Source organism: Rhinopithecus bieti, unplaced genomic scaffold (genome assembly GCF_001698545.2).
Source record: "Rhinopithecus bieti isolate Rb0 unplaced genomic scaffold, ASM169854v2 scaffold_1528, whole genome shotgun sequence".
NCBI lineage: Eukaryota > Metazoa > Chordata > Mammalia > Primates > Cercopithecidae > Rhinopithecus > Rhinopithecus bieti.
In genome coordinates this window covers 67,547-87,274 of record NW_016803439.1, presented here as the reverse complement: position 1 = coordinate 87,274, position 19,728 = coordinate 67,547, and the positions used below count along the sequence as shown (strand labels likewise).

Sequence of the window (19,728 nt, the reverse complement as noted above, 5' to 3'; positions counted from 1 at the left end):
AACTTTAGCCCTATCACAGGATGTCTGCCTGTAGCACCATGGTGGGGTGTATGTAGCCCCATTGCAGTGTGTCTGGGTTGGTGAGTATCCTAGGTGCTGCCAATGCCTCCTTCCTTCTCCTGGTTCTGTAGCGCCATGGTGGGGTGTCTGTTTATAGCTCCACCAGCTCCACCACCGGGTGTCTGTCTTGGTTTGGCTCTTTCAGGGGTCTCAGTTTGTCTGTAGCCCCATTGCTGGATGTCTGTCTCAATTCAGAACCTGGGGGGGTTTGGATGGCTCTCCCTAACTAGTAAAAAGAGTCTTGGTTTGGGAGACTTCTCCTTATTCAGGAAGATTTTGCAGAGATTTCTTAAACAGAGAATAGCAGGATAGTTTGGAAGGGATAAGCTTGGAGTTCTTGGTTAGGGATGTGATTTGGAAGGCCTTCTGTCAGTCTTGTCTTTGTATATGTGTACATATGTGGAGGGGACCTCAGAAGGAATTGCTGATGGAAGTTCAGCAGGCCTAACTCAGAGATCCCTCCTTATTTGTCTGGTCACATTCACTGAGCCCTAAAGGAAGCTCAACAGGCCTGTCTCAGGGTGACTATTTGCTCTGTGCCTTGCCCAGAGACCACCCATTGTGAGTTACCATTCAGAGGTCATCCCTTCTCACTTGGAGTGGATCAAAGACCACAGGGACCATCAGGAGAAAGTTTGAGCTTTGCCAGGTTGATATTGGATGCTGAATGAGGTGATTAACATCTGTTTTGTTATGTGTATTTTGCTGGAATGGAAGACGTTAATTCATTTCCCCATGTAGCCCATTGGGCAACATCTTGCAAAAGTGAGAATCTTCTCCCCATGGCTTCATCTAACAGAATTTTCTTTTATAAAGTGGCTTGACCCCCACAGCTATGGCACAGAGAGCAGGATCATCAAAAGCTGCTCCATTCTTCTGGAAGCTACAGAGAAAGGGAACCTGGAAACCTGGTATGCTGGCAAAAAAGGTAAGAAATTCTTACCAGCCAAGTTTCTCGACTCATTCATTCTCTCTGTCTCTGTCTCTGTTTCTGTCTCTGTCTCTCTATCTCTCTCTCTGACTCTCTTTCTGACTCTCTCTCTCTCTCTCTGTGTTTCTGTGTGTGTAAATGGTAAATGTCACTGTCTTCTCTGCAAGAGTTTGATTGGTAGAAAAAAGGATTTGTGAGACTAGTCTTAGGCTATAGTAAATCTGGTGCACTTTGTGCTAAGAATTTTTCTTTCTGTAATGGAGAGAGGGGTATCACAGGATAGAATGTAGGTTTGAGATCCCTATAAGCCTGCTTTCAAACCAAGCTGGCAGGTTAATGAGCTACAAACTTTGTTGCATGTCCCTGAAGCCAATACCAAATACAATTTCTGTCTTGTTTTGTGTCCTTAAGAGCTTAACCTTGGGAGTATGTGGGGATACTTTCTCTTGGTCTCCACTATCTAGAGGACAGAAATTTGGGGGTTCACACTATAGTTAGCCCTAAAAATTATCTTGAGCAGTTAAAAGCATTTTCATGCTTGAAATTGGCTGCTCTAGACTTCTGGAAAGAGCAATAGAAACTGCTCAATGCTGTGTAGCTCAGTAGCTAAGGCTTTATCTTTTGACAGTTGTGGCAAGGATTCAATTCTTGGCTTCCAGAAAGATTCCTTCCTGGTTTATTATTTGTGTAACTTTGCCATTTATTGAGGGTTTTTTTCCCCATGGATAGTCTCTGATTTCCTGTCTTGAATTTTCCTTTCCCTGAACTATCCTTGGGGAGATTCTAAATCTTGTAAAAATAGAAACTACTTACCATCTCTTTGAGACATCTTATGCATACATAGCTAAGTTAACCTTAGTTAAAACATTAATTGATTTCATGTGTGAAGTTACCTATGGTAGAATTCAAAAGCCAGAAATATTGGCTGCCCTAACTAGAGTCTGGTAATAGAAGATTTAAAATGATTTTTTTTGTTTAGAAAAAAATAGCTCTATGGCTAAAATCAGCCTAGTTAAAACAGATATCCAAGTTAAATATATTTAAGAGGGCTTTATCTTTTCCTCTTCTTGAATCTATTCTTCTGAAAGTTTTTTTCTTCTCAGTAGACTGAATTGCTTTTCTCCATTTTGTCTTCCTCCCACTCTTGATGCCCACATGAGAGAACCTAAGATAAATTCTAACAGCCTGGGACTCCTAGGGAAAAGCAGAGGAGGCACCACAGACCCCATTCTAGGAAAAACCTCTGTTTTCCTCACAGAAGCCCAAGAATGGAAAGAGAATAGATCCCTCTCAAAAATCTAAGACACTGTACTGTTTTGCATTGTGTTATCTGACATTTTAGACTTTTGGGGTATCAAAATTACTTTGAGTCATGGGAAAGCTTTTAGCCTTGGTGTGTAATAAGTAGGTAGGAAATATACTTTAAGGGATGACTAATGGCAGTTATGGAGGGATACTTTGTTCTTTACATGCCTGGATCAGAGAAGCTTGCCCTTGGCCACCTGGAAGATATGGAAACACCTCCTACTGAGAGGTGAGACTCTCGGGGGAATGGGCTGATTAGACAATGGACTGATTGGCTGTGGGTTGCCTTGCAATGAAATGCATGGTAGAAACACTGCACAGTTTGAATTGTCATTATCCAGTTTTAGAGACAAGGTCACTCTAGCTCCATAAAATAAGTTGGTAAAAATTTTCCATCTTTTTCTATTATCTTGAAGAATATATACATGATAGAGATGATCTATTTCTTAAAATTTTATAACTCACCTATAAACCCATAGTGTACTGAAGCTTTTGTTGGGAAAAAGTCTTTGATTAATATTTCAAATTTTTAATGGTTATTTATATATTTGAGTTTTATTATCTGAAGTCAGTGATGATTTTCAATTTTAGTTTTTCAAATTCATTGGCATAAAAGTTATTCAGAACATTATATAGAATTTTACTGTTTTCTTATATGTTTGACTCTATTAGTTGTTTTTCCAACACCCATTTCCATCTCACTATCATCCCCTTTCCATTTCTTCCTTGATAGAAGATATCTAATTTATTTCAGATATCTAACCCTTCATGAAGTTCTCTCACATGCATGTGCTAATCAGTACATTGCTGAACACTCAAGGGGGAATTTTTATAAATCTTTGGGATTCTCTTTCGATGCAGTTTTCTCTACCTCAATACTGTGCCTTGTGAACTCTAGCTTCCTTGGACTCCCATTCCCTTCTCCTCGACACAGAAAGATTGCCAGGCTGCAGCTGAGTTTGCCCTCCCTTTGACATAACCTGGAATCTCTCCCTGATAATTGGAACAATCAGTTTCCAGTAAATAAGACTCACCTTTTTTGTTTCCTGTCTCTTGGGGATCACTGTCCTCCATTGCCTGATGTCCCATGCCTTCAGAACCATTATTTCACATATTTTGTTCAGCTTTCTAGTTATTTCAAGTGACAGGGTAATCTAGCTCCTGTTACTTCATATTAACCAGCTAAAGTCCCTCTTGAGTATATAAAATCATGCTATACCAGCAGATCAAAGCACAATCTAACTCTTTTCTCCTCACTGCGTTCATGGTTGGATTTGTGGCTGCATAAGCCTCATCCTTCTCCACAGTCAAGAGAGATCAGGCCAGGCACGGTGGCTCACGCCTGTAATCCCAACACTTCAGGAAGTTGAGGTGGGTGGACCACCTGAGGTTGGAAGTTCTAGACCAGCCTGCCAACATGGTGAAACCCCATCTCTACTAAAACTACAAAAATTAGCCAGGCATGGTGGCATATGCCTGTAATCTTAGCTACTTTGGAGGCTGAGTCAGGAGAATCTCTTGAACCCGGGAGGCGGAGGTTGTGGTGGGCTGAGATCTGGCCGTTGCATTCCAGCCTGGGCAACAAGAGTGAAACTCTGTCTAAAAAAATAAAATAAAATAGAGTTCTATTTCACAGCTGAAGCTTTCATACCTTAGAAGGACTATGCATCACAATGAAAGAAAATATACGTCTGTAGGAACCTGAGGTCAGAATGATTTGGGGACTCCAAAATGTATCTAAAATATGTCATGAAAATAAATTTTAGGATAAGAAAAGGGCAGCAGCATCCAGAAATGGAAAATCAAGTGAAATTCAACTAATGCAGGACCTTCAGGATTAAGAATTGCATTTGAATGTTTTTAAGTTGAAAGTCTACCCAAACTTTCTTTCTTGTGTGTGCAAACAGATGTGTGACCAGAATTAACGAGACTGTCTTAGGGAAGACCATGTAACTATAAACCTTTTCTCACGAAGCTAAGCAAGCACAACCTCCAGGTCAAAATTCCATAGAGTGAAAGCAAGGGCTAGCAAGGGTGACTGTCTCCTCGCTGGGCTTATGGTTGGATTTGTGGCTGCATAAGCATCATCCATCTCCACAGTTAGCAGAGATCTGTTTCCAAGCTGAAGCTTTAGTTCATCTAATATTTGCAATTTGACATTCAAAAGATATTTCACAGGACAAAGAAGATCATATTTGATGAAAACAAGAGATTAAATTTTAGTGGCCCTTACTTTCACCCGATGGAATTTTGCAAATAAGAATTATCTCTGACTTTGTTTGGTTCTGGAGAGCCCAATCTCTGTCTTAGCATGTAAAAAAGCGAAGCTTATGCCAATTTTCTTGAATAACCAAAGAGTGAAGCTGACAAAACCCACAAAAGTGTAGCATACAAACTTGAAAATGTAATTACCTTTCTCTTCCTCTCCTCTACTCCACACATCCAATTGATAACCAAGTTCTTTCTGCTCCTTCTTTAAATAAATTTCTTTAAAATACTTTATAACCACTTTTTCATTCCTTTCACAATTAAAGCAATCAAGCAAACCCCCTGCTTTCCACCATTCACCAAGATATTGTTATACTCTAATGCCATATAGCACATATCTATTTATTCCATATTTGCAATTTACAATTCAAAAGATATTTGATAGGATACAGAACATTATATTTGATGAAAACAAGGATTTAGTACCCTCTACATTTCTTTCATTTTTTTGCTTTCCTTCTATCTTTCTTTCTTTCTTTCTTTCTTTCTTTCTTTCTTTCTTTCTTTCTTTCTTTCTTTTTTTTCAGATGGATTCTTGCTCTGTCACGCAGGCTGGAGTGCAGTGGTGCTATCTCAGCTCATTGCAACATCCACCTCCTGGGTTCAAGTGATTCTCCTGCCTCAGCTTCCTAAGTAGTTGGGACTACAGGTGCACACCAATGCACCCAGCTAATTTTTGTATTTTTAGTAGAAACGGGGTTTTACCATGTTGGCCAGTCTTGTCTCGAACTCCTACCTCAGCTTCCCAAAGTGCTAGGATTACAGGCATGATCCACCATGCCTGGCTTACGTTTCAGATGCTTTTAATTTAATAATTTTGGGATCTACTCACCAGAACCACTGTTTTAGGACCTCTTAATACAGTGGCCCTTGCTTTCAGCCTATGGAATTTTGCAAATAAGCATTATCTCTGACCTTTGGGTAAGGTTCTTAAATGAGCCTGAACCTCAATTCTCTATTACTCATGTAAATAATGACAGTGTTGCCTACCATCTACAATAGTATGTTGTTTCTTCACCCATTTTCTGGGTGTCAGATTATGACATCCAGAAGTTTAACAATATGTCATACATACATTCCCCACACTCAGGTTCTTGAGCATATGTGGTGTGGTTTTGAGTACACAGAATGCCCCCAAATCACCACGATTTGACCACTTCCCACACTGCTGGTCTTCTCATTCCTACCTCTGCCAGCTGGATCCTTAGCGTCCTGGTCTTGTCAGAAAGAATTTCAAGCTTCGTGAGGCTTCCACTGGGCATAAACTGGTACTATGATTAATATATTTTGGTGACAGAAGCCTGAGCAGTCAGAAAAAGATTGTGGCAACATCTCTGGTGTCTGCTCCTCTGTTTGGTTCTTTTTGACCCTGAAGGTGGAGAGTGATTAGAGAAGACCTAGTGACAGCAACAAATTCATAAATATGATGCAGAGATCCTGACCTACAGAGCAAAGACAGAGCTTCAATGATATCTGAGGAATTGATGCTCCACCACTCATCAGATGTGACCTGTGTCAGTATTTCTCCCTAAATGTGTGTTTTCTAATATATAAAGTGGAATAACAATCCTACTCTGTAGAATTTTTGTGAGGATGAGATTATTCAAATATGTAAATATCTAAACACAAAGTTAAATCTTTACAAATGTTAGTTACATGAGCTAGGCAAATGAATTTATGTCAGGTACTAAGGAGCCCTCACTAATGCCTGATATTGGAGAGAGAGAAATGGGTAGGAAATAGTCAGTATTTAAGCATTAGTTTATTGTCTGGAATCATACCTCCTGAAATAGAAACAGTAATAGGTGTTTCTATAGAGAGTCCCTTCCGTGTTTTCAAAGGCCCCTCTGCAGCAACTTTTAAAATTCCTGCTTTGACTTTTTAGTTTGAAACCCATATACAATAGAGTTTAATGCAGGAGGACTAAAGGGATGAAGGACATTAAACAGGATTAGGATGTCCATGGGGACCTTCTTTCTGGCCACATTTGTCAACACCAAAACCAGCAGGTGCTGAAGAAGAGGATGAGGATAAAATGGGAGCCACATGTCCTCAGGGCCTTCACTGCCACCCCCTCTGCTTTGAATCTAAGCACAGCTCTTAGAATGAAGGTGTAGGAGAGGAAGATGAGGATGAAATCCGAGCCCAGCAAGGTCCAACCAGTCACAAATTGCTAGATTCTGTTAAGGGTGAAATTATCACAGAAGAGCCTGGACACAGACAGACTGGAACAGATGCAGTTCTCAATGACATTTTTCCCACAGTAATGGAGCTGGGCAGAGAGAATGGGAACAGGTGAAAGCAACAAAGCATTCTGCACTATGGGGAGGAAACTGTTCATGATGGACATCTGAAGGAAGCAGGCAGGGAAGCTGACCAACCTAAGACCAAACCAGAAGATGGCCAGGGCCTTGGGGATGACGGTAAGGCAGAGCACGATGAGGAGGGAGAGGAGGCTGAGCAGGTAATACAGGGGCTGGTGCAGAGAGGCCTCCAGCTGGATGGTGATCAGGGAGGGTGGTGTTGGCCCCCATGGCCAGGAGGAAGAGAAGTCTGACGGGAAGGGACACCAGTGCTGCCAACTCTGGAAGTTGGGAAAGCAGATGAGGAGAAATTCAGAGACTGGGGCAGTGGAGTCGTTGCTGGATGATGGCATTAAATAAATTCTCAGTTGAGAAAATTTCACCCGGATTTTTGTAGGATAAGACACATGAATTAGGTCAATGGAAAACAAAGTTGCCAAAATATTTACTAACACTTTCACATCCAAAAAAATTGATGAGATACTGATGGGAGATACAGATGAGAAATGGAAAAATTTATGATATATTCCCAATCCTATTATAAAGTAGAAGAAAATAAAATTAAACACTGATTAAATATAAAAGAGATTCACCCAAACCCCTGTCATTCTGAGTTCCTGTACTGCTGACACAACTCATCCTGGACATACTTAATCCAAGCTTGCACAAGTGCAATTCAACTTTCCTATAGAAAGTTAGGCTCAAAGGCAGGTTGTTCTCATTAAAATGTGTAACTGCCAACTTCAAACGAGTACTTAATATACATATCACATATTAATCACAATAATCTTCTCTGGTTAATTCATTCCTCAACATATTTCAAGCAATTTTTGAAATTTTCAAAGTTCTTTTCAAATACAAAATCTCCTCCTCTCTCAGATAACCTCTCTAACCGCTTCATAAAGACAGCAGAAACATCAGATGCAAGTCCTCTACTTCCCAAGATAGATTCATAAACCCATCAATATCTACATCCTTGATCTCTTCATTGCATCAGTAGAATCAAGGATCTATCTCTCCTCCAAACAGCAATCCTTGACCTCACATTTGGATGCTATCTACCTTGATCTTAGGAACCTTGACTTACGAATCATCCTGCCCATTCCCTATGTATTCAACTTCTCCTAAATCCTTCCCATAAATGTTCAAAATTTCTGAGTCTTTCATACCCTAATTATTTTCTTTATCTGTCTCCAATCTCCATTTAGTGTAAAATCATGATTTTATTTTGGGGCAAATATACTCAATCTCTTTCTTCTTCTTTCACACCCAAACTTAAGGGTCCAAAAGAGGCAAAGGACATCTAAAAGGGGACAAGTGGCTGTTGGCTTCAGTAGTCCAATTGAGAAGTGATCAGTGAGTGAATAAATGGGTCTGAGGTGGCTCTGAGAATGAGGGAAAGGGGCATATCTTAGAGGTATAAAAATGACAGACAGCGATTAAACTGACTACTTGTATAGAAGAAGAGAGGGTAGGATTCTAAAACTGCACTGTCCAATCTGACTTAAATGACTAAGTAAATTTCACAAGACAAAAAAATAGGCTTTGAAAAGATTTGATGTATGTTGCAGAGGTAGAAATCATGGAACCAATTTTGATATGTTCAGCTTATTGGGTCTATAAACTGTCAAAATATATATGACATTAAATATTGTAGAAAGTAGTTTGATTTCATGTGAAAGCTCAAAGAGAGAATTGGAAATCATCAGCACATCATGTATAGTTCAAAGTATAGAACTGAATAAATTACTTAAGGGAAAAATGTAAATTTAAAATAAAGCATGATAATGAAATTCTAAGAAACACCTACCCTTAATCTTAGGACCAGAAGAGGTAAAGAGATTGCAAGGAAACCGAAAAGGAATGAACAGAGACATAATTGAAAATCAAATGGAGTGGACAGACATGCTCACATAAAGAATTTCAGCAATGTGAGAAAGAGATTATCCATTGCGTCTGGCAATTAGGTAATCATTGGTGATCCTAGCAAACAATTTCATGTGAAGAAAGAAATAGAATGCGGGAGGACAAGGAGACAGCAGGCCAGGAGTGAACAAACACAGGGAGGACTGATTGCCTTGTCAGAGATTCTTCACTTCAGCAAACAGCTTGACACGAAGGGAAAACTGAATGCACAGGTAGAAGTGCCTATGTTACAAAAGAGGATTGTGTTGATTTTTTTTTTAAATAAAAGAAATTTGAATTTATTTAAGGGGATAAAGACTACAGAAAGAAAATATAAATGATAAAAGAAAGATAATTAAAGGACCAGTCCTTGGGGAAACAGCTACTATTACTTTTTAATATAGCATAAAACACGTCACTGGTCTCTCTCCTTGTCTCTTTCCCCAATCCACTATAAAATCACTAAAGTACATGTGATATATTTTCCGTCTTTTTATCCCACACTGTGTTTACAGTATCTAGCACTCAATAATTTTTTCTTTCTTTTTTTTTTTTTTTTTGGAAATAAACTCTTACTCTGTCACCCATGCTAAAGTGCAGTGACATGATCTTGGCTCACTGCAACCTCCGCCTCCCAGGTTCAAGCAATTCTCCTGCCTCAGCCTCCCAAGTAGCTAGAATTACAGGTGCATGCCACCATGCCTGGCTAATTTTTGTATTTTTAGTAGAGATAGGGTTTTACCATGTTGACCAGGCTGGTCTCAAACTCCTAACCTCAAGTGATCTGCCCACCTCAGTTCCTCAAATTGCTGGGGATTACAGGAGTGAGCCACCATGCCCAGCCAATAAATTCTTAATAAGTGCTAGTGAGATAAATATTTCAAGTTTAGAGTTTTGGGTTTTCCAAGTCTCTCATATCTTAATTATTTTCTTTATCAATCCCACATCCCCATTTAGTATAAAGACTATGATTTTATTTGGTGGGGGGGGAATATACTAAATATCTCTCTTCTTCCTCTTTCACACCCAAACTTAAGGGACCAAAAGAGGGAAAGGACATCTAAAAGGGAACAAGTGACTGTGGGTTTGATTCAAAAAAAGATTCAAATAATTCAAAAAAGAAAAAATTAACATGAAAACATTAACCAAAGTAACCAAGGGAACTAATGGAGGAATTGAGGCAAACCACAGAAAGGAACTCAAAATATGAATAAGAGCTGAGCAAGCTGTGAGCCAGAGGTAGGGATAGCAATGACACAAAGTTCTCGTGGAAGCTTGAGGAGCTTAAATAAATCATTCCATTTAAGGACCCTGTGGTCCCAAAAGCCCAAATCTTGGTGAAAGGGATATCCTTGATTCAGTCCTCTGACCTACTGGGTATTTTTTCTTTATACGTACAGCACCACCAAACTACCTTCTTTATGAAAAAGAATACCTTAGAGATCTCGCAATCCTTCACTGCAGACAATATCCCCTCACCCTGCAATATCATTATTTCTCACCCTCTGTTCATTCTCTTTTCTTTAGTCCAAAGATCTGAAAGATCCTTTCCTTAACTTGTTCTTTTTCCAGTCTCTTATGTATAGTCCCCATCTGTGATTGTGCTTTACAATTCCCAGACTCTGATCCATCCTTTTCAAGTCCTCATTCCTTCCTCACATAGTGGAGAATTATTCTAGTTAAGCTCATCCTCTGCTACATAGATTTTATTAAGAAGATCGCACATAATATAAAGGATAAGAAAAGGGATATAAAAAGTAATAGAAGTAGAGAAAAAGTGGTCAGATACCTGGATGTATTGTCAGGTGGCAGTATAGACAAGAATAAGTGTCAAATTTTGATGTAATATGTTAATGAGAAATATTAGAAAGGAATACTGTACTAACAGAAGTAATGGTGCTCAGAGGAAAATATCTTCTATTTCATGTTGCCCTTGTTCAACCATGCTTAGAATATTGTGTCCAATTTAATGCACTTTGATTTAAGGATAATTTTAAAACTGTACCACCTAGGAAAAGTGCCCAGGATAAAGAAGACATTAAAAATTCATTATAAGAAATATTTCAGTAAAGTATAGATGTTTTAACTAAGTGAAACCTTCCAAATATATGACTGACCTTTAAGGGGAAGAGGAAAAATCTAGGGGCATTAGGAGAAAATCACAGGGAAGTCTGTTACTGCTGGCTATAAATCATGTCCAATAATCAGAGGAAGTTTTCTCTCCCATTAACACTGGAACACGTTGGGAGAAGGTAATGAGCACATTTCCTCACCAGCTCTCGCACTGAGCCTCAACGACCTGGATGTCCTGTGTCATATTAAACTCAAAATGCTATCCCAGAATGATTCTTTCCCTCTTAAATGCCTAGAATTCTTTTCTGGGCACACTTGCATAAAGTTCTCAGCCACAGAACACATGGGATCCCTTGTATGCAATACTAATGGGATTGCTGAGACCATAAAAGGGCCTTCCAGGAGGAATACAGGATTTTAAATATTCGTGCATCCAGTACCACAGTTCTTGGACTATTTTTTCTTTTTTTCATGGGAGCCAGTATAAGCATGAGGAGAACATTTTCTCTTCTGAATCCTCTGGTGACCCAGTATCTACTGGCCCAATGCAGCGATGCTCCCCTCCCTTAACCCTGGAACTCACAGAGGATACAACAGATTGGGTCCTGCTTGAGGAGTCAGCTGACTGTATCCAGTAACCAGAGCTGAGACTGAATCTAAAGGATTTTATGATGGACAGTCAGTTCGTCACACTGTCCCACCCTCTTCAACAAGCTAGCTGAAAGCAGTAGTTTGGGAGACTGGGACCCAGCAGCTGATGAGCTGGCTCTCTGGTAGGGACCCTCCTCTTAGCTTATATTAGGGGGCTACTGAGTGCCTGTGGTTGAGATGTGGGGAACAGGACTTCAGCCGGTTGAAATTCCAATCTGTATCTATCTGCTTGACTACACAGACAGTCCTCTTAAACATTTCCTTACTCTACTTACAACATCTTGAGATGTTATCTTGATAGATTTCCTTATATTAAATCTTTTTAGATTTTGTTTGTTATTGTTGTTGTTGTTCTTTGTTTGTTTTTTGAGACGGAGTCTCCCTCTGTCGTCTAGGCTGGAGTGCAATGACATGACCTCTGCTCACTGCAACCTCTGCCTCCTGGGTTCGAGCAATTTTCCTCCCTCAGCCTCCTGAATAGCTGGGATTACAGGTGCCCACCACTGCACCTGGCTAATTTTTGTATTTTTAGTAGAGATGGGGTTTTGCCATTTTGGCCAGCTTGATTTCAAACTCCTGACCTCAGATGATCCACCTGCCTCAGCCTCCCAAAGTGCTGGGATTACAGGAGTGAGCCACCGCACCCAGCCAGAATTTTTACTATAACTATACAACTCCCTTCTTTTTACAGAATCCTGAACTCAACTCTGCTATTTGATCTCTGCGTGAATTTTGGTAGCTAACGTAGTGTACATAAATCTCAGTCATTCAATAAATATTTATTCATTATTATCAACTATATGTCCAGAACAAGATTAGTCACAGGAATAAAAGGTGACTAAAGTAGTTATAGTCCCCACCCTCATCAAAATTTTATTACAGTACTTGCATTACATTATGGTATCAACAGTTTCTCATTGTTCATAAAACAAAACTAACTTTCCTACTAGGGACTACTCAAAACTACACATGAACTGGATTGTAAGCTTCATGAGGATTAGATCCATGTCAATTTTGTTCCCCATTAACATGGTCTCGAGTACAATGTTTACAATGCAGTAGAATCAATACACTTCTACCTAATTAATTATTCAAGATCATACATCTATCTCCCTCTTACCTCTCCAGTGTATTCAGGACCACTTTTTCAGTGAATGATTATTTCTACCACAGTCATTGCTTAATGCCTTTTCAGGGTTTGTGATTATGAAGTTAAACTGAAGCCAATCGCTTTATTATGTGATTTTTTTCTTAACTTTACTTCCTAGGTCCAACCTTAGAAAAGGCAAACAGTTGGATTTAACCCAGTGTGTTGTTTATTACTAGACTACAAATCCATTTTCTTCTCTTATTTGCTCTGTGCTTGAGGAGGCTGATCTCTGTAGCCTGCTTCAGTTGGACTTTCTAACATGACTCCCTGGCTTCCAGTTCAAACAATAGGGGCCACCTGAAAGGGATCAAAATATGGAAAGAGAAAGAGGGCACCCTTTGTTTTCATGCAGTTCTGTCAGTGGATGTGTTTCTCTATAGCCAGAAATTCTACTGGGAAGCATCTCTTACACAGCTCCAGGGCTCTCTAGGTTTGAGGAATGTTGCTGCCTCTCCTTGCCCTTCACGTCTGGAGGTGCTTCCTGCTCTTGCTAGCTCCTAGATGTTTCTTGTTGGTTTCCTTCACCCTCCCATCACCTCTACAAATTATACCTTTATTAAGCTCCTTTTCATGAAATCCTTTTCTTGTATTCCCTCTTTCCTGCTTAGATCATAAATGATAATGTAATTGGTAACAGAAGGGGAATCAATACCAAACCCTCAAAATGGGGTGCTAGGACTGGGTTAGTCACATATTTGGTGATCATGTGGGAAACCCACTTGCCAGAGCAAAATGAAATATTAAAATGCAGCATGGAGTGGCATCTTGATAATGCAAATTACCAACAGTGTTATAGGAGGTAGGCTGGTGGAGGGCAAGGACCTATGGTGAGAAAGACTGGAGGCTGTCTGGATTAAAATCCCAGTACCATCACTTCCTAGCTGCGTTACGTTGGACAGATCGCTTTCCCTCTCTGGGTCTCAGTTTCCATTATTTAACATGAAGATAATAATAGTGATCTATCTTGTAGACTGCTTGTGAAGATTAAAAGAGTCAATATATAAATAGCAGTTACAACAGTGCTGATCTCATAGGAAGCACTATATGAGCTAGCTATTATCAATTACACTATTTTATATGTAACTCATGTTAATTCCTTTGTGTCCTCATCTTTTCTTTTGGGTAGAGACTCCTCACACATACTTCAGACTTTTCTCCAGTTTGGAACTAACTAAAAAATATAAAGTTCTACCTCTAATGCTTATTTCTTCCACTAATATGTAGGATTTTTTTCTCATTATACTGTTATCATCATAGAGAGAGCGCAAACTGGGTTTTTCAGATAATATTTGCTGGAAATAAGATTCAAAGTCTGGAGCCTGAGGCTGCTAGGAGTCCATATCAGAGAGCCCTTTAAGGCCAGGACCAGAGAAAGAAGAAATTCTTAGTGGGTAAAAATAGAGGAATTCCAGAAAATGAATATCATAGGAATACCTGTTGTCTTGGATTTAGCGCTAGATTAGAGAATAAGAGAACGAGAGGCAGGGGAGGAGGGAGGGAGGGGAAACAAGGAAAAGGGAAGGAAATGATAAAGGAAGGGGAGAAGAGGGAAGAGGAGAGGAGAGAAGAAGAGAAAAGGAAAGAGGAGAGGAGGGGAGGAGAGACTACCCTTTGAGAATTCCTAATCACAAGTCTGCACTTATGGTGTTTGATAGCTGGAATTCACATAACATGTGTGTCCTAATATTTCATAAGTAAAGTACTGTTTTTAATTGGCTTAAAGTTATTTGTAACATTTCTTTTACTATCATTTTAATGTCTAGTATGATCTGTAGTAGTAACTCCTTTTTAAATCATCATTTTGATTCTTTGTGTTTCTTTCTTTTTTCTTGATAGGTCTTACTAGGGCTTTTTTTAATTTTATTAATCTTTCCCAAAAACCAAATTAAAGATTTGTTGATTTTATCTATTGATTCTGTTTTCTATTTTATTTACTCTGTTCTTGTCTTTATTAATTCCCTACTCTTGTTTACATTGGGCTTAATTTATTGTTCCTTTTCTAAATTATTAAGTTGTCAACTGAGGTAATTAATTTTAAATCTTTATTTTTTTCTAACATAAGCATTTAAATGTATAAATGTCCTTCTGTTTTCTCTTTAGCTGCATCCTACAACTTTTGCTATATGTCATTATCAATTAGTTTCAAATATTTTCTAAATTTCCCTGTGATTTATTATTTGATCCATGGATTATTTATATATATTTTGTTTAGTTTCCAAATGTTTAGGACTTTTCATGCCATCTTGTTGTTGTTGTGTTCAATTTAATTTGGCGTTGATAAGACAATATATTCTATAACATTTCACTCCTTTGGAATTTATTGAGATATAATTTATGAGCAAACACACACAAAAATGCCCCGTCCCCTCCTTGTGGCTATCCAAGTCCCCATGTGACATTATCAACAGGCTCTAAGTTCCCTCACCCAAAGGATGGGAAAGAGCCCACATTTTTGCCAGTTAGGGAAGAATCTCATTTCCTCCACTTTACGCTTCCACAGAGGAAGGCTTTTCTTCTCATCACAAGGGGAAACATGGGAGTGAATACTTCTCTTTCCTCTCCTCTTCTCCCCTCCTTTGCTTGCTTTTCCATATGGAAAGAAGGATCATTAATACAATTGAAGAGATTGTTGGGAGCAATGGTTTCAATGGTATGAAACATGCTTATGCTCTACCTGTCTGTTTCACTGCCTGCCTCATGGTATGTAAGGATAGCAGTGGACTCTTTTGTTTTATACTTGAATACCATAACCCCACCTGCAAAAAAGCCCATAATTTGCCTTCCAGGGAGAGAAAACTAGAAGATAGCCATTCTCTCTCTTGCATTTTATGTTCTGCTACGGGCTTTGTTTAAGGGGTCCTATAGTCCTCCGTGCAGATGACTGGCAAATTATACTTGGAGCCTAATTTTCCAGGTCAAATCTCCTAATGGGTAAGGGAAGGGAGTAGGAAGAAATCTCAAGATCTAGAATTAAGGGAAGGGAATTGAGGGTCTCTTGTTTGTCCCCTGGTCCCATTTGTATTTTCCAGCCACGAATAACCAGACAATCCTGGACATAGAAGTTACTGGGTTCTAATTGTTATGATTTTGACATCTATTTAATTCCTTGGGGGCATTCGCTACTGCTAAGAGTATAAATGGGTTAGTGAGAAATCTGCATTTTTAATCTCCAACAGCACTCCTGAGCTTCTTCCTCTCAAAACGTACCCCGTCTCCTCCAGGTAGAGAAGGATCTAATTCTAGAATGAGAGATCTGTTCCCCTAATCCTACACAGAAAATGACACTGAAAATTATTAAAAGGAAAAAATGAGCACTCACTGCAGAGGTATCAATTTTGTGTATTAATTGATTATGATATTATCACAAATAATTATTGAGGGTGTATATTGTGTTGAAAAATGGCAGGTACTTGGTAATGAGAAGTACATGGAAGACATAAGAATCCTTCCTCCCTGAAGCCTACAATCTAGCACGAAAGATATACACAGCACAAGTAATATCACAAATTTAACTAGAATTGCAATCATTCCAATTCAGGATGTTGGACTGCAAGCATCGTTACCCACTAAATTGCTAAAGAAATATAAAAATAAAAATAATGCAATAACAATACTAGCATATTAGCAAATATACTTGGATTGCATCATATACTTTGAGAAATTTTTGGAATTCATAAATCAGATTAGATTGGATTTATAGAAAAACTGGAATGCAGAAACTTGCAAACCAATGTGTAGGTATGTATATGTAGAGGATAGGAACTATTAAGGGAAGAGGAATTGAAAAAGTTAAAACTTGATGCAGGACTGGGAACTGTTCTCATTAAGAGATTCAGGGTGCAAACCTCATCATTACACAATACATCCCTGTATCAAACCTGCATATGTAACCCCTGAATCTATTTTTAAAAATTTAAAATTTTAAGAGATCCAAGGGATACTCCAAGTTTAAAATCAATAAAATGATAACAGTAGTTGAAAGCAATTAATTAGTGCATTGATTAGTTTATTATTATTCTACTTCCAGAGCAATTGGGTCAGTTTAGTATGAAACCTGGCTCCCTATAAAATGAAAGAGGTGACTTTGTATCTTCAAACCCTGCAATTGCAGTGGGGCAGATGTAATCAGAGGCAATTACAAGGTAACTTTGGTTCTCCAAGTTACAAATAGAGAAAAGGTATGGAGAGGCAGCTCCACAGATCTAATCTGGTATAGCAAACTATACCAGATTATCTCTGATTGCAGATATAAAAGCTTCACTGCTTCAGCAAAAGATGAGGGAATGCAGCTCATCTTTCATTTTCCTCTTGACAGCCTGAGGGGGATTCTGTCTGTTAGTAAATCCCTGCACAAAGACCTACAAAGTCCTACAACTGGGACACAAGAGCAGTGACCTTAACAGGCTCTGAGAAAATTCACAGCAAGGACCCAACCATTTAATTCTCATCTATGAACAAGTAAGAGTAAGAATCAACAAATAACTGAGAAAAACTAGCATCATGTGAAGAAAGGACCCACCTGAACAAGCAGAAAAACTCATCCCTTACAGAGAAGAGTAAATGCAAGAAAAAAGTAATTTATAATATGCATAATAATATTTTAGAAAAGTCCTAATTTATGCATTTTGAGGTGGCAGAAAAGTAAAGCAATCTAAGTCATCATAAAAGACAAGAAAAGGTTAATATAAAGGGTTAACACTAGCATTTAGCTGAATGGCTGCACCATGTAAATGTTGAAATATTTTCACAATATTGATAAATATCTAGTATAGGTGATAAAGGCAAACAGAAGGCACATCTAAACAACATTAGGAATGAACTAAGTAGACTACAGATACAGTAGAAAATAAAATATAATAAGAAAATAAGAAACAAATTTCTGATAGTAAATTTAAATGAGAGAAAAACAAAGATTTTTAAACAAACATAAACAGCAAACCCTTACAAAAGGAAATTCTAAAAGATATACTTCAGGTGGAGAAATACATATCCCACCTGGAAGATCTGAGATGAAAAACGTTTACATTTTAGGCTACAGGTTGGTCTGTTGCAGTGAAGATTCCCAAAAATATAGTGGTTCAATCAAAACACAAGTTTATTTCTGTCTCAGGTTGAAGTCAGGGTTAGCGGCCCAGACAGTGTCAGCAACACAGCTTGTCCATATTATTGTTCTGCGATCTTCAACTCTCATTTCTGTCTTGTGATCCAGGAACGCTGCCGTAGATCCCACCATCATATCCACTTTGCAAACATCAGCAAGTAATACAAATGGAAAGAGAGAGCAAAGAACTACTTGTTATAGCCTACCAAAACGAAGCTTAGAACTGTCTTGGGTCAAGAAAGTTTTCTCCAATACATATGATAGACCACAGCCTGAGTTTCTCTAGAATACCTCACCAAACCTGGTAAGTCGAAATCCCACACCTGGAATCAAGCTGATGAGAATGTGTAATTCCTCTTGCAATGAGAACAGTTCACTCCAGTCCTCCCTAATTCATTCATATGCACCAACCAAATTAAAAGCATAATACTCAGTTTCACAGACAGAAAACTATTTTACTGAGAGTAGAATTTACAAAGAAAGAAGAAAGTAGAAAGACCTAATTCCACCCCTGCTACCAATGTGAAATCCCAAGATAGGATAGTCTCATCACCTGAGCATCTTCCCTCAAAATAGCAATGACTTCACTTCTTCCAGGACTAAACAAAATGTGTTACTATTTAGGAACAAAAAAAAGTTAAGCCAGAACTTAGCGCCACATCTAACAGACAGTACGCAAAACACCAGTTGTGACAGTCCTCTTGTAAGTTCTTACCCAGTTCCTATTAACAGAAATGAAAGATCTAATTGACATCACTCTATACCCACAGTTTCAGAAAGAGAAACAGAAACTCATTTTAAGTGGCATAACTCCTTTTCTATTTATTTATCTCTTAAGGCTGTATTTACCAACACCAAAATCTAGCACATTTTGTGGTTATTGGATGCTAGTAATTACATGGCTGCTTTCATTTTGTTAAATTAACACTTATAAAATACACACACACACACACACACACACACACACACACTCAGTACTTGGTCTTATTTCTTCTTTACCCAAAGGAAAAATATAAATAAATTTAAAATTACAAGTATACCTTTTTTTAAAGAAATCATACACACACATAGATATACACATATACATATGTATGTGTGCGTATATATATGTGTGTGTGTATGTGTGTGTTCCTTGATAATAGGAATCCCATTTTCTTATTCCTAGGATGTATTATACTACCTTCCCCATGTGTTTTTGTTTTAAATAAATAACACCTATATTACAGTGAAAGGTGTTTTCTCACATTGCGGCCTTCTCAGCTGTTTTGCAGAGACCCCATTAATACGCAGGAGGATTCCAGTGATCTGGGGCTGCCAGCACAAACTTACAGGTTTGGAAGACACTTTAAGCCTAAAACCAAGCAGAGGGTGAGACTTTCCATTGCCATTCCAAAGAATGTTGCATGGTCTATCACTGGGTAATAGCAGGAAAGATGACATCCAGAGCTGTCATCCATTTCTACTGTCCTCAAGTCTCTCTGACACAGGAGTAGAAAAATACTGTAATCGGGGGGGCGGAGCAAGATGGCCGAATAGGAACAGCTCCAGTCTCCAACTCCCAGCGCGAGCAACACAGAAGACCGGTGATTTCTGCATTTTCAACTGAGGTACTGGGGTCATCTCACTTGGGAGTGCCGGACAATCGGTGCTGGTCAGCTGCTGCAGCCTGACCAGCGAGAGCTGAAGCAGGGCGAGGCATCGCCTCACCTGGAAGCGCAAGGGGGAAGGGGATCCGTTTTCCTAGCCAGGGGAACTGAGACACACAACACCTGGAAAATCGGGTAACTCCCACCCCAATACTGCGCTGTAAGCATACAGGCACACCCGGAGAACATATCCCACACCTGGCCGGGAGGGTCCCACGCCCACGAAGCCTCCCTCACTGCTAACACAGCAGTCTGCCGCGATCTATCCGCAAGGCAGCAGGGAGGCTGGGGGAGGGGCGCCCGCCATTGCTGAGGCTTAAGTAGGTAAACAAAGC

General features: G+C 39.1%; 1 pseudogene; it reads right to left on the bottom strand.

Moving 5' to 3' along the window:
- Window positions 1-6,399: 6,399 nt before the first annotated feature.
- Window positions 6,400-7,220, bottom strand: LOC108536850 (olfactory receptor 56A1-like; annotated as a pseudogene).
- Between the last annotated feature and the right edge of the window lie 12,508 nt (window positions 7,221-19,728).